Source organism: Elaeis guineensis, chromosome 1 (genome assembly GCF_000442705.2).
Source record: "Elaeis guineensis isolate ETL-2024a chromosome 1, EG11, whole genome shotgun sequence".
In the NCBI taxonomy this organism is placed as follows: domain Eukaryota; kingdom Viridiplantae; phylum Streptophyta; class Magnoliopsida; order Arecales; family Arecaceae; genus Elaeis; species Elaeis guineensis.
The window spans coordinates 161,376,357-161,389,696 of record NC_025993.2 but is presented as its reverse complement, the minus strand read 5'-3'; the positions used below and the strand labels follow the sequence as shown (position 1 = coordinate 161,389,696).

Below are 13,340 nucleotides of genomic sequence, written 5' to 3'. Positions count from 1 at the left end.
GATTCATTCATTAATCAAACATCCATTGACGTACTTAAATATTAGGATAAGCGATAATAAATCAAATATCCTTCGTCCGATCTTAGTCGAATTTAGTATGTCAGGTTATTTGATAATCGATGGCAAGCTAAATATCTTTTGATCGATCGTAGTCGAGTCGGTATAATTTCAATTTAATTTGGATCGTATTGGCATAGTATTCTGCTTAGTTAAGACTAAGTCGGCATAATAGTCGTTCAACTAGGCTCGGCTTTTATAGTGAAAAGTCGAAATATGTTCGGTACTGAGATATAGTCGGTATTTTAGTTTTTATAGTGAAAGCCGAAATATAGTCGATGCATCAATTTTTATAGTAAAAAATTAAAATATAGTCGATAAGAATTGACCGTCCATCTGTCGGTCTATTACCACTTTATAGTTTACTGAAACTTGTGATTCTGAAATTCAATATTTCATTCTGAATAATGTATACACGGACAACTTTATTGATAATATATTTTTAAATTATCAGTATTTTATATTCGAAGGATGGTTACTCCTTCTAGAATTTCTAGCCGATATGCATCCGATCTAAGCATTTCAGTTATCTTGTAAGGTCCTTCCCAGTTCAGAGATAACTTTCTCTGGTCAAGAGGTCTTGAGACTTCTGCTTTCTTTAGAATTAGATCTTCAGGATGGAAGACCTTCGGTTTGACTTTTGCATTATAATACCGGACTACCCTTTGCTGATAGGCTGCCATCTGAACTTGAGCTTGCTGTCGTACTTCTAAAAGTAGATCTAGATCAGCTCTCCGATATTCTGAGTTGCTCGGTTCACTGTATTGCTCTACCCTTGCTGATGGTAATCTGATCTCAAGTGGGATCATCGCTTCTATTCCATAAGCCAGATTAAATGATGATTCTCTCATTGGTATGCGAGGAGTCATTCGATATGCCCATAAGATCGGATATAATTCTTCTACCCAGAGACTTTTAGCTTCATTCAGTCTGATTTTGAGTCCATGCAGAATCGTTCTATTAGTTACCTCCACCTCTCCGTTGGATTGTGGATGGCTAACTGTTGTAAGTTTGTGTGTAATATGAAATTTTACATAAAATTTTTTGAAATTTTGATTGTCGAATTGTCGACCATTATCAGTGATGATGGTGTGTGATAAACCAAATCTGCATATAATTAATTTTTGAATGAAGTCTTCTATCTTGTTTTCAGTGATTTATGCCAGAGGTTTAGCTTCCATCTACTTGGTGAAGTAATCGATGGTGACCACTATGAACTTTCTCTGACCAGATATCGGAGGAAAAGGACCAAGTATGTCAATCCTCCATTGTGTGAAGGGCCATGACGCAACAACTGATGTCAACTGACTTGCCGGTTGGTGTTATATATTTACATATTTCTGACATGGTTCACACCTTCGGACAAGTTCAACTGTATCTTTCTTCATAGTGAGCTAATAGTATCCTTATCGTAGGATCTTGTAAGCTAGAGATTTGCCCCCCAAATAATTTTCATGAATTCCTTCATGGACCTTCCTGAGTGCATAGTCGACATCTATTGGTCCCAAACACTTCAGTAAGAAAACAGAGAACGACCTTTTGTATAGATGATCATTCATTAAAATATATTGAGAGACCATCCATCTGAGTTGTTTGGCTTCTGAAGGATCCATAAGGAGAGTTCCATCAGTCAAGTACTGGACAATCGGATCCATCCAACTTGATTCATCAGTGATTTGTAGCACTTTCTTGACTTTATCAATACTCGACTGTTCAAGGCATTCGACGAATGTCCAATCTAGCGAGTTGAAAGAAGAGGTTGTGAGTCACAAAAGTGCATCAGCTTGAGCATTTTCTGTTCTTGGGATGTGAAAGATTTCAAAATACTTTAATATTGAAGTTATATCTTTCACCTTCTGAAGATACTTCATCATGATAGGGTCTCGAGCTTCAAACTCATCCTTAACCTGTCCAGCAATCAATTATGAGTCAGTGAAGATCTTCAGACTGTCGATATCAAGTTTCTTGATAATTTTTAAGCTGGTTAAGAGTACTTCATATTCGGCTTGGTTATTCAAAGCTTTAAAATTGAATCGATAGGCATATTCTGTTATAACCCCTTCAAAATTTGTGAGGATGAAAGCAGCTCTGCTACCTTGTGCATTAAATGCTCCATCAATAGTAGCACCCATACTGACGTTAAGTCGGGATTGAGAGTCGTGGCCTATTTTATTTTGTTATCGGCTTCATCTTCAAATTTATTATCAGGTATTGTACATTCAACGACGAAGTCGGCCAAAGCTTGTGCCTTCATTGATGGACGCGGGCGATATTGTATATCAAATTCATCGAGCTTTATTGCCCACTTTGCCATATGATCCGACGTATTAGGTCGGTATAAAATTATCTTCAATGGCTGATCTGTCAAGATGATAATAGAGTGTGTTTGGAAGTATGGACGAAATTGCTGTGATGATATGATCAGAGCATAGATCATCTTTTCTGCTTGTGAATATCTCACTTCAGCATTATGAAGCACCTTGCTAGTATAGTAGATTGATCTTTGAATTTGATTTTCATCCTCTTGGATAAGCATCGAACTGACTGCTTCCATCGACGTCACCAAGTAGAGATACAAAGTTTCTCCGACCTTTGATTTTGTTAGCAGCGGTGGAGATGTCAAATATTTTTTTAGATCTTCGAAGGATTGTCAACACTTGTCTGACCATATGAAGTCATTTGAATGCCTCAAGATCTTGAAGAAAGGCAAGCATCTTTCTGTCGACCTTGATATGAATTGGTTGAGTGCGACGACCCTTTCGTTGAGCTGCTATATCTTTTTCTTAAAATTAGGATGCTTCATGTTGATGATAGCCTTTATCTTCTCGGGATTGGCTTCGATTCCTCGTTGTGATACAAGAAATCCGAGAAACTTTTCAGAAATTACTCCAAACGTACACTTTGTCGGGTTCAGCTTCATTTGATGTCATCGAAGTGTGCTGAAGGCTTCTTCTAGGTCTCGAACATGGTCAGTAGTTTGAGGGCTTTTCACCAACATGTCGTCCATATACATTTTCATATTTTGCCTAATCTATATCTTAAAAATTTTGTTGACTAGCTATTGATATGTGGCTTCAATATTTTTTAAATCGAAAGGTATTACTTTATAGCAGTAGATGCCTTTATCGGTTACGAAGATTGTACGCTCATCATCTTCGGATGGCATCTGAATCTGATTGTAGCCTGCAAAGGTATCCATGAAGCTTAAGAGTCAGTGTCCCGAAGTTGCATCAACTAGTTGATCAATCTTTGATAAAGAAAAACTATCTTTCGAACATGTTTCATTTAGATTTGTGTAGTCGATGTAGATTCTCCATTTTTTATTGGCTTTTCTCACCATCATTACATTGGTGAGCCAATCGGGATAGGTAGTTTCTCTAATAAAGCCAGCTGTGAGGAGCTTGTTGACTTCTTCGTCGATGATCTTTTGCTTTTCAGGAGCAAAAGGCCTTTTCTTTTATCTCACTGACTTAATCTTTGGATCAATGTTGAGTCGATGGGTTATTACTTTCGAAGGAATGTCTGGCATATCAGTAACCGACCAAGCAAAAATATCGATATTTGCTCTGAGTAGATTTATTTGTTACTGCCACTCCGGATCAGACAGCTGCGATCCAATTTGGACCGTCTTCTCAGGATCTTCTTCTTTTAATGGGATGAAAATCAGATATTTGGTTGGTTCACCCCTCTCTTCATTTTCTCTTTGATCTAATTTATCGATAAACAAAGAGTCTTTGGGTTGATTATTTTGTATGAAAACTAGGAAGCAGCATTGGGCAAGTTGTTGATTTTCATGCATCTCTCTGACTCCATTTTTTGTCAGGAATCGGACTAGTAGATGATAAGTCGAGACTATTACTTTCAGAGCATTTAGACCAAGTCGTCCGAATATGGCATTATAAGTCAAGAAAAATCGAACAACTGTGAATGTCATAAGAACAGTACTCTATTGTGGTTCAATTTTTGTGATTAATAGGAGAGTGATTTTTTCCTCCACAGTGACTGCACCTCCTGTGAAATCGATCAATGGCATCGAGACTCTTCTAAGTCGATCAGTTGGTAGTCACATTCGAAAAAAAATTGAGTAAAATAAAATATTTGTAGAGCTTCTATTATCCACTAATTTTTTTTTTACATCATAATTAGCTATCATTGTCGAGACAACGACAGCATCATCATGGAGAGTTTGAATTCTCTGAACATCTTCTTTCGAAAAAGTAATTACATTGTCGAGTCGTCATTTTTTTACTGACTCTTCTTTGAAAGTTGTCCTCCAGTTTGATCGTCCGAAGATCATATTGATCACTCCTGTAGTCGACCGATTATTGATAGTCTTCTCAGTTTGTGACTGAGATTGTCGGTCAGCAGGAGGTTGAGTCGATTGATCCCTTTAGAATTTTTTGAGGTAGCCTTATCGAATCAGGACTTCTATCTCGTCCTTGAGCTGGATATACTATTCGACATTGTGATCGTAATCATGATGGAACCGATAGTACTTCTTCTTATCTCGGCTCTTCGATGGTGCTTTCATTAGCGGAGGATGTCGTAAGTACTCCTCTCCTTTGATCTCCATCAGGATCTGTGCATGGGGAGCAGAGAGAGGAGTGTAGGAGTCTTACCTGCAATAGTTATTCGGCTTCGGACACCGTCGTCAAGGTGAAGCTCGCTTGTTGACAGACAGCCTACTTGATTTGATCGGAACTTCACTTTTTTTTTGTTTCTTCTTCTGACTTTTTTCCTCTGACCCCTTTTCATGGCCGATATAGCCATATCTTCGTTGAGGTCCCTGACCTCAAGTGTGGCTGTATTGAAACGAGCTACAAAGTCTCTCAGTGTCTCTGTCTCACCTTGCTTGATTGAGAAGAGACTATCAGATATCTGTTGTGGCTTTCGGCTTGTGTTGAAGTGGGCCATGAAAGAATATTCAAGCTGCTCGAAAGAGTTAATGCTCCCCGACTGAGTCTCGAAATATCAGACTCGAACAGTTTTCCGAAGAGTTATCAGGAAGCCAATGCATAAGAGGGCATCAGTTGTCTCCTGGATCATCATGAGAGCCTTATAGCTCTCCAAATGGTTGATCGAATCGGTGGAGCCATTGTATGACTCTATCTGTGGCATCTTGAATTGAGAGAGAATTGATTTATCCAAGATACGTCGAGGGAGAGAGGCTGGACAGTGTGGAAGTCGTAGTCATTGAAAGATTTTCGACCTTCCACTTGAAGTCGGACGAGCTGATGATCAATTTATTGAAACTTGTATTCATAATCGTCAAGCCGCCATTGCTGAAAAACTCTGGGGGTGGAACCCCTGAAGAGCTCGAAGAAGGAGAAGCAGAAGGCATCCGCGGCTGTTTTTCCTTCTTGATACTGTGTGCACGAGGAGAGGGAGAACGCCGTGAATGGTGGGTGGCACGATGAGAGTGCCAAGAATGCGATTGTCTATCTCAATGAGAGTGTCGATATGGTCACTTCGGAGATGAGGAGGGTGAGCGCCGTGAAGGACGGCGACTGTGCTTAGATGGCACCAACTGAGCCGTTGGTTGCTCCACTGGTGGCTGCTGCTGCTGCTGGGTTTACTACTGCTGGGTTTACTGCATGAGTGCAGCAATCTGTACATTTATGGTGACCACAGGATGTGAAAAACTGAGTTCTGTCACTGGAGGTAGGAGAGGAACATCTTTTCGATGGGAAGACTGCCTCGCAAATCCAGTCGAGTGTTGAGCTCTGGTTCTCGACATGGTTGACTGTAGTCTTTTTTCTATCTGACGTGCCAATCTGTTGCAGCCAACTCTTTATCGTCTGTCGCCAGTGAAGAGCACCTGCAAGACAAAGTCCTCACAGACTGGAGTTGTGTTCGGCGGAGACGTTTCGATGCTTAAGTCAGAAAGAGGTTGGTGAATAGCTAATAAGAATCTTGAGAGTGGTAGAGTCTTAGCTCAGAATTGTCTTATCCGTACTGCTCGTTTACCTCTCCTTTTATAGATGATTCTGATATAACCTTTGAGCATGTGGTCTCACTTTTTATGGTGCTAGATTATCGGGCCATAATCATGGAGTTAGTGGGCTGTTTATTCCCATTAATGACTGTAACACATAGTCTATAATCATTCATAATGGTTAAGATATGTTGAGCAGATAGGCCGACTATATGTCGGTAATACTGATAAGTTAGTAGAGATAAATCAGTAGAAGATCCGAATGTGTATCGGCTGGTAACTCTGATATGCCGATAGTTTTCGATCAGAAGTTAATCAAATTGTTAGCTGATGGTTGATAGTAGTTGACTATTGGTAGGTCAGTCGATTGTGAGTCGATATAATGTGTTTATGCGGTCGATGTAGAGACAAAGTCGGAGGTCGGTTGACTTATCCCAACAATATATATTATAATATATAAAATATAATATATTATAATAAAAAATATTATACTATATTAATATATATAATAAAAGATATTATGAAAAATATGGACAGATCTTAGCAATTTATTTACAAAATTAGTAATACAAAAGAACATGAATAATGGATTCCCTCGCCACTTTTTATACATAAAAGAAGAAGATGAATAAATTATTTTCTTGTCTAAATATTATCTGAAAAATATTTATCCAAAAAAAATATAAATTTTTAGCTAAATTTTTTATCTATAAAAAAATTGGCTCTTAAGAAAGAGAACGTAAGGATAAATTATAGAGATGGCAAAATTGATCCGACCCGATGGGTATGAATCCTACCCAAATCCGGTCAAACTCGAAAAATAGGGTTTGATCGGATTTGGGTTCGAGTTCGGATAAAATCTGAAAATTATAGTACGGATATGGGTAGGATATGGGTAGTATTATTTTCTACCTTAACCCGATCCGAACCTACAGGTATGGATAATATCCAAACCCATATCCGAATATATATGTTTATACTTCTGTTTTGATAATTTTATTTTGGTTAATAATATGTATAAAATTATTTTAATTATTTATATATTCTATAATTATAATTCTATTTCTATGTTTGATTTTTATAAATCTGAAAATATAAATTATGTTCTATGTTGAATTGGTAATTTTGTTTTGATTGATAATATGCATAAAATTATTTTGGTTGTTTATTTTTTTTGGATATGAAATAGGCATGGGATGGGTATAGATTGGGTATGGAAACATGGGTTATCCGTGGGTATCTCCGAACTCGTTGGGTATGAGGATGGATATCTCTTTTCTTACCCGATCGGGTATTGGATAGGATTTGGGTATAGAGTATTAAGTTCGGATTTGGGGATAGATAGTACAATATTCGACCCAAATCCTACCCATTGCCATCCCTAGGACAAAACCTTCAAATGCTGTTTTTTTTTTTTTTTCAAGCCTTCGAATGCTGTTGGTCACTGACAGATGACCATATAAAAAGCAGAAGATTTCTGCAATGTTTTCATCAAAACCATATGTAAACTAGAAGATTTCTCCCATGCTTTTCATGGAAAATAATATTTGTAGCTCACAGAAGCTGTCCAAGATCCACAAGAGGTCCAAATTTTTTTACTAGACCCTCGGAAGGATGGTGGTTGCAATAGAAACCTTTTTTTTTAAGTTTAAATAGATAAACTACACAACTGTTATACCGTTTATACTCGTGAAAGAGATACGAAGGGATCAGCCTCAAAACCTGATGCGTAAACTGAACTAGAGCTCAAGAACAGGTAAGTCACCTGTGCCACATTATAAGACAAACCGGTCACACATTGCAATTATTCTGGGTGGAGGTTGAACCTATCATGTTAAACAAGGGAAACCAACTCATCTGTGACTAGTCCATATACTCAATAACATTCTTTTCTTAATTTTTGGTGCAAAGTATATAAGTTTTAATGGAGGGTTTTTTTCAATCAGCCAAGGTAGAAAATGATGTAAGAAGCATAGTCCATGTAGAAAGCAGCATGAAAACAACCTGGAGTCACCTGCACAAGAGAAAGCATAGGGCCAAAAACAAGGAAGGAAAGAAATTGCTAGGTCCATTATTTGGCTCTGAAAAGCACCAGACCTTTACCCCTTTTTTTTCTTATATGAGTTGTGCGTAAAATACCGGACTGCATTTCTCAAAACCATATCAGACCATGTATTTGTAATGAGGATGGCATGTTATGAGATATCTAGAAGCCAACTGAATTAGCAGTGCCTATTCATGGATGGGAATGATTTCCTATTTTATTCGGTATGGAAAAAATAAAAAAAAGAGATGGATGATATTTGAAGAACATTTTTATTAAACTACTTTTTGATAAAAGATATTATTATTATTTATACTAAAAAAGTAGGACAATATATAAATTTATAATTTTTATTGTTTATGATTATATAAGCATTATATAAATATTTAATTTTAATTAATTTAATTTAATAAATAATTTTATAAATTAACATACATGAATTAATATATTTATATATATTAATTATATAATTGATTAATAATTTAATTTAAATAATTAATTAAATTTATATAAATAGTTAACTAAAAATATTGAATCTATATAGAAAAATAGAAGACAATTTCATTTATTTATTTATAATAATAAAAATTATATACTAAAATTAAAATAATTAATAATAAAATTTAATGCTATAAGGTTAATAGTATAGATAAAATTATATATATATATATATATATAATGAATGAAAAAGTGAAAAATGTTAGGATTTTGTCAAAAAAATTAATAAGATGTGATTTTATCAATGTAGATTCTATCCATCCATTACATACTCTATCCATTTTTTGGGAGCATGCAAATTAGTGGACTAAGATGGATGAACAATTCTCTTTTTTTTATCTATTTATTTTAAGATTTTTTGGATCAAATTATGGATAAAGACCATCCATCTTTCCAATCCCATCTACCCTCTCTATCATGATGCGAACCAAACACAAGATAAAAGCTATTGTTTCTGTTATTAAAGCTAATGCTACGTATACTAAAGCAAAACATAAGTGTCCATTGGGATTTGAGCAACAATTTCAATTCCGCTACGACATATTTGGTTAGGATAAGTTGGGCTTTGAAATGAGAACGAGAACATTTGGTTAGGAAGCATCACATTCTCATTTCAATTCTAACTCCAATTCTAATCCCAAGGGAGTTGGGAACGCCTTCATCCTCAAAATCTCAATCCCGACTCTCCGAGAATATTCAAACCATATTCCGATTCTAGTCATGACTCAACTGCATGGTCATTGCAATTTTTATTCTAATTCATTCATTTTGGTTCTAATTTTTATTTTAATTATAGTCATAAATCACATACATCTTGAAAGAAAAGACTCATCAAAATTAAGTTTAGCCATCTCGTGGAGAGATGTCCTCGAGATCCTCGTTGGCCACTAGCTTGGAAGGCTGAGTATGATGGTAATCTTTTACCATGGCCAAAGCCCGAGAAAAGTTGGCTTGAGAAGAGATATAGGACCACCAAATGCCAGCATATTGCAAGCCTTCCCCCACAAAGCATTGCCCATGAGAGCCATACCCTGACAAGGATCTAGACAAGCTGCCCAAAGAAAGCCAACCACCTTGAATAGCATCCTCCCAATTGACAGGCATCCATCTCAGAGATTCCCTCGATGGAGTTATATATGAATCAAGGCCACCTTGCTACATTGAAAAACAAATGCTCCGCAGACTCTGATTGCGATCCACACTTGGGACAAGTGGAGCCAAATGTAAAATATAGAGCATGAAGCTTAAGATTCGCATGAAATTTATTCCAAAGTGTTTTCCATTAAATAAAGAAAAACCAAGCACAAAAGGCAACTTCTGCAGAGTGGCCCAACCATGCCAATGTTAATATGTTAACCATGAGTTTGAACAGCATCATATGACAGAAAAGTATAAACAACCCTATCAACTGTTAAGTATATGACAAAGAAATCCCCCATATCATGTTAAGTGAGAGCCATGATATTATTGTAAAAGATGTAAAATCCAAATACTATTATGAATAAAAACAGAAACAGAAGTAGAGTTGATAGCATCTACAGTATTGAAAAGATAAGTGTAAGGTTAATAGGACAATCCAACATACAAGGATCAGTAATAGAAGTAGACTCACGAGATTCAAGTATGAGCTGAAAACCCTCTCTAGTAGATCGACATATATTGCAAACAATTCTCTTGCCTAAGATCTTGCTTGGGGTGTATTTGGAAAATCCAGCAGGATTAGACTGGATTGCTTGCTGGATTTGCGGACTGGACAGTTTATTTAGGTATGGCCTATATCAACCCGACATTTGCACAACTCAAATTCTATGAGAAAGAAAAAGTGATCTTCATGGATCTTTTTCCCCACAGACCAACAAGCCTATCGGCTGGGATTTAATTTTGAACTTGAAAATAGGCTCTTGGATTGTGTTTGGTGCATTGTCAGACAATTTTAAAAGATGATTTGGATTGCTTTCAAGATAAATTATCATCATTAAATTATCAATAATATTAATTACTATATTTGGCACTTACAGATAATATTGTAGTAAAATTACTGAGAATCTTGACTGACATATTTGGTATGACAATCATATTACTGCTAATGTAAAATCAAAATTTCAAAATATCCCCATAAAATTTTATAGAATTTTGAATTATTATGTAAGTGTTGGATTATATTTTTTAAATTTAAATTAAAATTCTCAAAATATGCCTACGAGAAAAAAAAATCCTCGAGATGAGCCCTATCACCTTGGCCTCCAACGCTAAGGCTCGCTGCCCTATGAGTACTAGATCGACAGCATTTTCATATCCGACAGCGACTATCCGTCCGATAAGTACCGATTTGGCCATTACTTCACCAACTTTGAAATCTATCCTAAATTTGACAACCCCATGGCAGCGCTGCCGACTCTGTCGGTGTTCGAACACTCCTCCACCGACTCCTTTTTTTTCAAATTCTCGAACAACTTACCTCTCATTTTTCTCCTGAACTCTCCTGCTGCCTCCTTTCCCCACCCATGCCCTCCATCGCTCGTCGCCATCGGCATCACCGACAAGCTAACAAAACCTGCCCTAAACACCCTAACACCCCTTGACGAACCAAACCCACCATTACTCTCCATCCCAACCCTTGAAGAATACGACATCGACCTTGCCTTGCTCAGCTGCAGCTTCCTCATCTCCGCTAGGACCTCGTTCACCGCCTCCACCCCCACCGACGACACCAACAGTGATTTTGACATTGGTGACATCGAGATTGATATCAGAGTCGACCTCAATGAGGTGATCAAATTCTTGGACCATCGGGTCGATGCTCCATCGTACGAAGGAGCAACCTGCGGCGGCGATCGAGGGCTTTGGGGGAGGAAGCGAAGCTAGGTGGGGGTGTGTGTGAAAAAACAGACAAGGCGGTAGCAAGCAATGCCGTCTTGCAAGGCTGGGTCCGATAGCATGTCGGATGGAGCCAACTCTCGAAGATCCCATAGGCGAGGTCGTAGGCCTTGCCGTGCTCGCAGTGGTTGGTCTTCCAGAATTGGAGACAGCGGCTGGATCATCAAAGGAGGGGGCAGTGATGATGGAGGCGAGCAAGGAGAGATCGATGCCAGCATAGAAGTGGAGGCCATTGTCAGAGATGATGAGGGCATGGGCGAAGGGGAGGCGATCGAGGGCAGCGAGGGCACGGGAGAGTTTGGAGAAAAAAGGGAGGGTCAGAGCCGTCGGAGGAGGGGGTGGAAAGGTGGGTTTTATATGATTTTTTTTTATGGATAATGTTGTCCAAAAATTTTTTTATAATATTGACAAATAAGTGGTAATCTGGATAGCCATCACTCTTCAAAGCTATCTGGATTGCCTTCTGAAAGGTAATCTCGATTGCCATCTGAAAAACATATCAAACATAGTAATCTGATGGGTCTACTTTAAATTGTCGATAATTTGAATAGATTGCAGCCATCAGATGCAACCTTAGGAAACTTTAGGCTAAGCAAGCAAATATACCACATTCCTACATGATAGTTTTGCAAGAATATCCAAACACTACAAGTGTCTCATGTTTCCTGAGCATAAATTTGACTTGATAGGAAACTTTCCTTTGCAAGAGAACCAGGACATGCTTAGCCAGTGAAGATTAGAAACCCCAAAAATTGGTAGAACGAGCACTGTGAACAATTTCTTCATCTACCCTCAACGAGCGCGCCACATACACAGCCACCTGGATGACCTACCTATTAATACCAATACTTCAACAATTCCACCAGTTGAATCCATGCCATCATGATGGCTGCTTTCAAGGCTTGGGAAAACTCCTCTCGCCATCACATCAAATCGAAATCGACCCGTTAGCAATTTAAGACCCCTCTATTAGCATTGTAGCCTGGTTTGTGTCATTATTGAACTTAAATAAAAAGCCACTAACCATGTCAAGTATGGGTCGGTCAGAGGCCACAGCTTGTCAATTGGAGCCGAAGCTCCACCACCTGCAAAGGCCGACCAAGGAATCTGCCAAACAAAGCGTGTCGCCAGTGTGCAAGACTATGCTGAAGGATTAAGGTCAATGATCACTTGATCAACGGTGATTTGCTTTAGTTTCTGTAACTGAGCCACAAGAATCAGAGAAATCGCCTCCCTTGGTCACTTGGGCCCAAGAGCTCGATTCGATCGGCCAAGATGGGAGCTTCACCCTTCTCTTTAGAGTTGGGAGCACTAGAAACTCCAACATCCCCAGTCCCACTAGAACCAGGGGTTCCTGCATTAACATTCATCCTACCTCAGAAGATAACAAGTTCGGGTTGATGATCCCGTCTCCACTTTCCTCGCATGCACATCTTAACCCATCTCTGGAGTCGTCCATACACACACACACACACACATAAGGGCAGCTTTGCCCAAGTTAGCAGCGTGAAAGAAATCTGAAAACTTACTAGTAGGATTATAGTGCACTGGAAGAAAAGCTACATAAATTAACATGACAGACCCTTCAAAATTCAAGATTCAAGCAGATGCAAGCTACAAACATTTCATTTCAGGCAATTTTTATTTTGAATGTGATCATGTAACTGAGCCAACTTTAGGCTGAGAACGCTAAAAATTCTCCATATGGTTGGCCTGATAGATTGATGATATCTTTCTGATAAAAAAAGGAAACAAATCGATAGATTCTCCCCCTTTCCCTTGCATTCCTGCTGCAACCTCAGTCTCTTTCCACCTTTTCCATACCACTTTCATCATGTTGTTAATTTTGTTTGATCTGAAGACCAAGCCTTTATCCAGGGACATTTGTCCTTCGGGCTCAACCTAAGCAGCCCCTCCGACAGGCCTCCT

At 38.2% G+C, this 13,340-nt stretch overlaps 1 pseudogene; it reads right to left on the bottom strand.

The window, feature by feature from the left end:
• Positions 1-10,870: 10,870 nt before the first annotated feature.
• Positions 10,871-12,335, bottom strand: LOC105039528 (zinc finger CCCH domain-containing protein 20-like; annotated as a pseudogene).
• Positions 12,336-13,340: the final 1,005 nt, after the last annotated feature.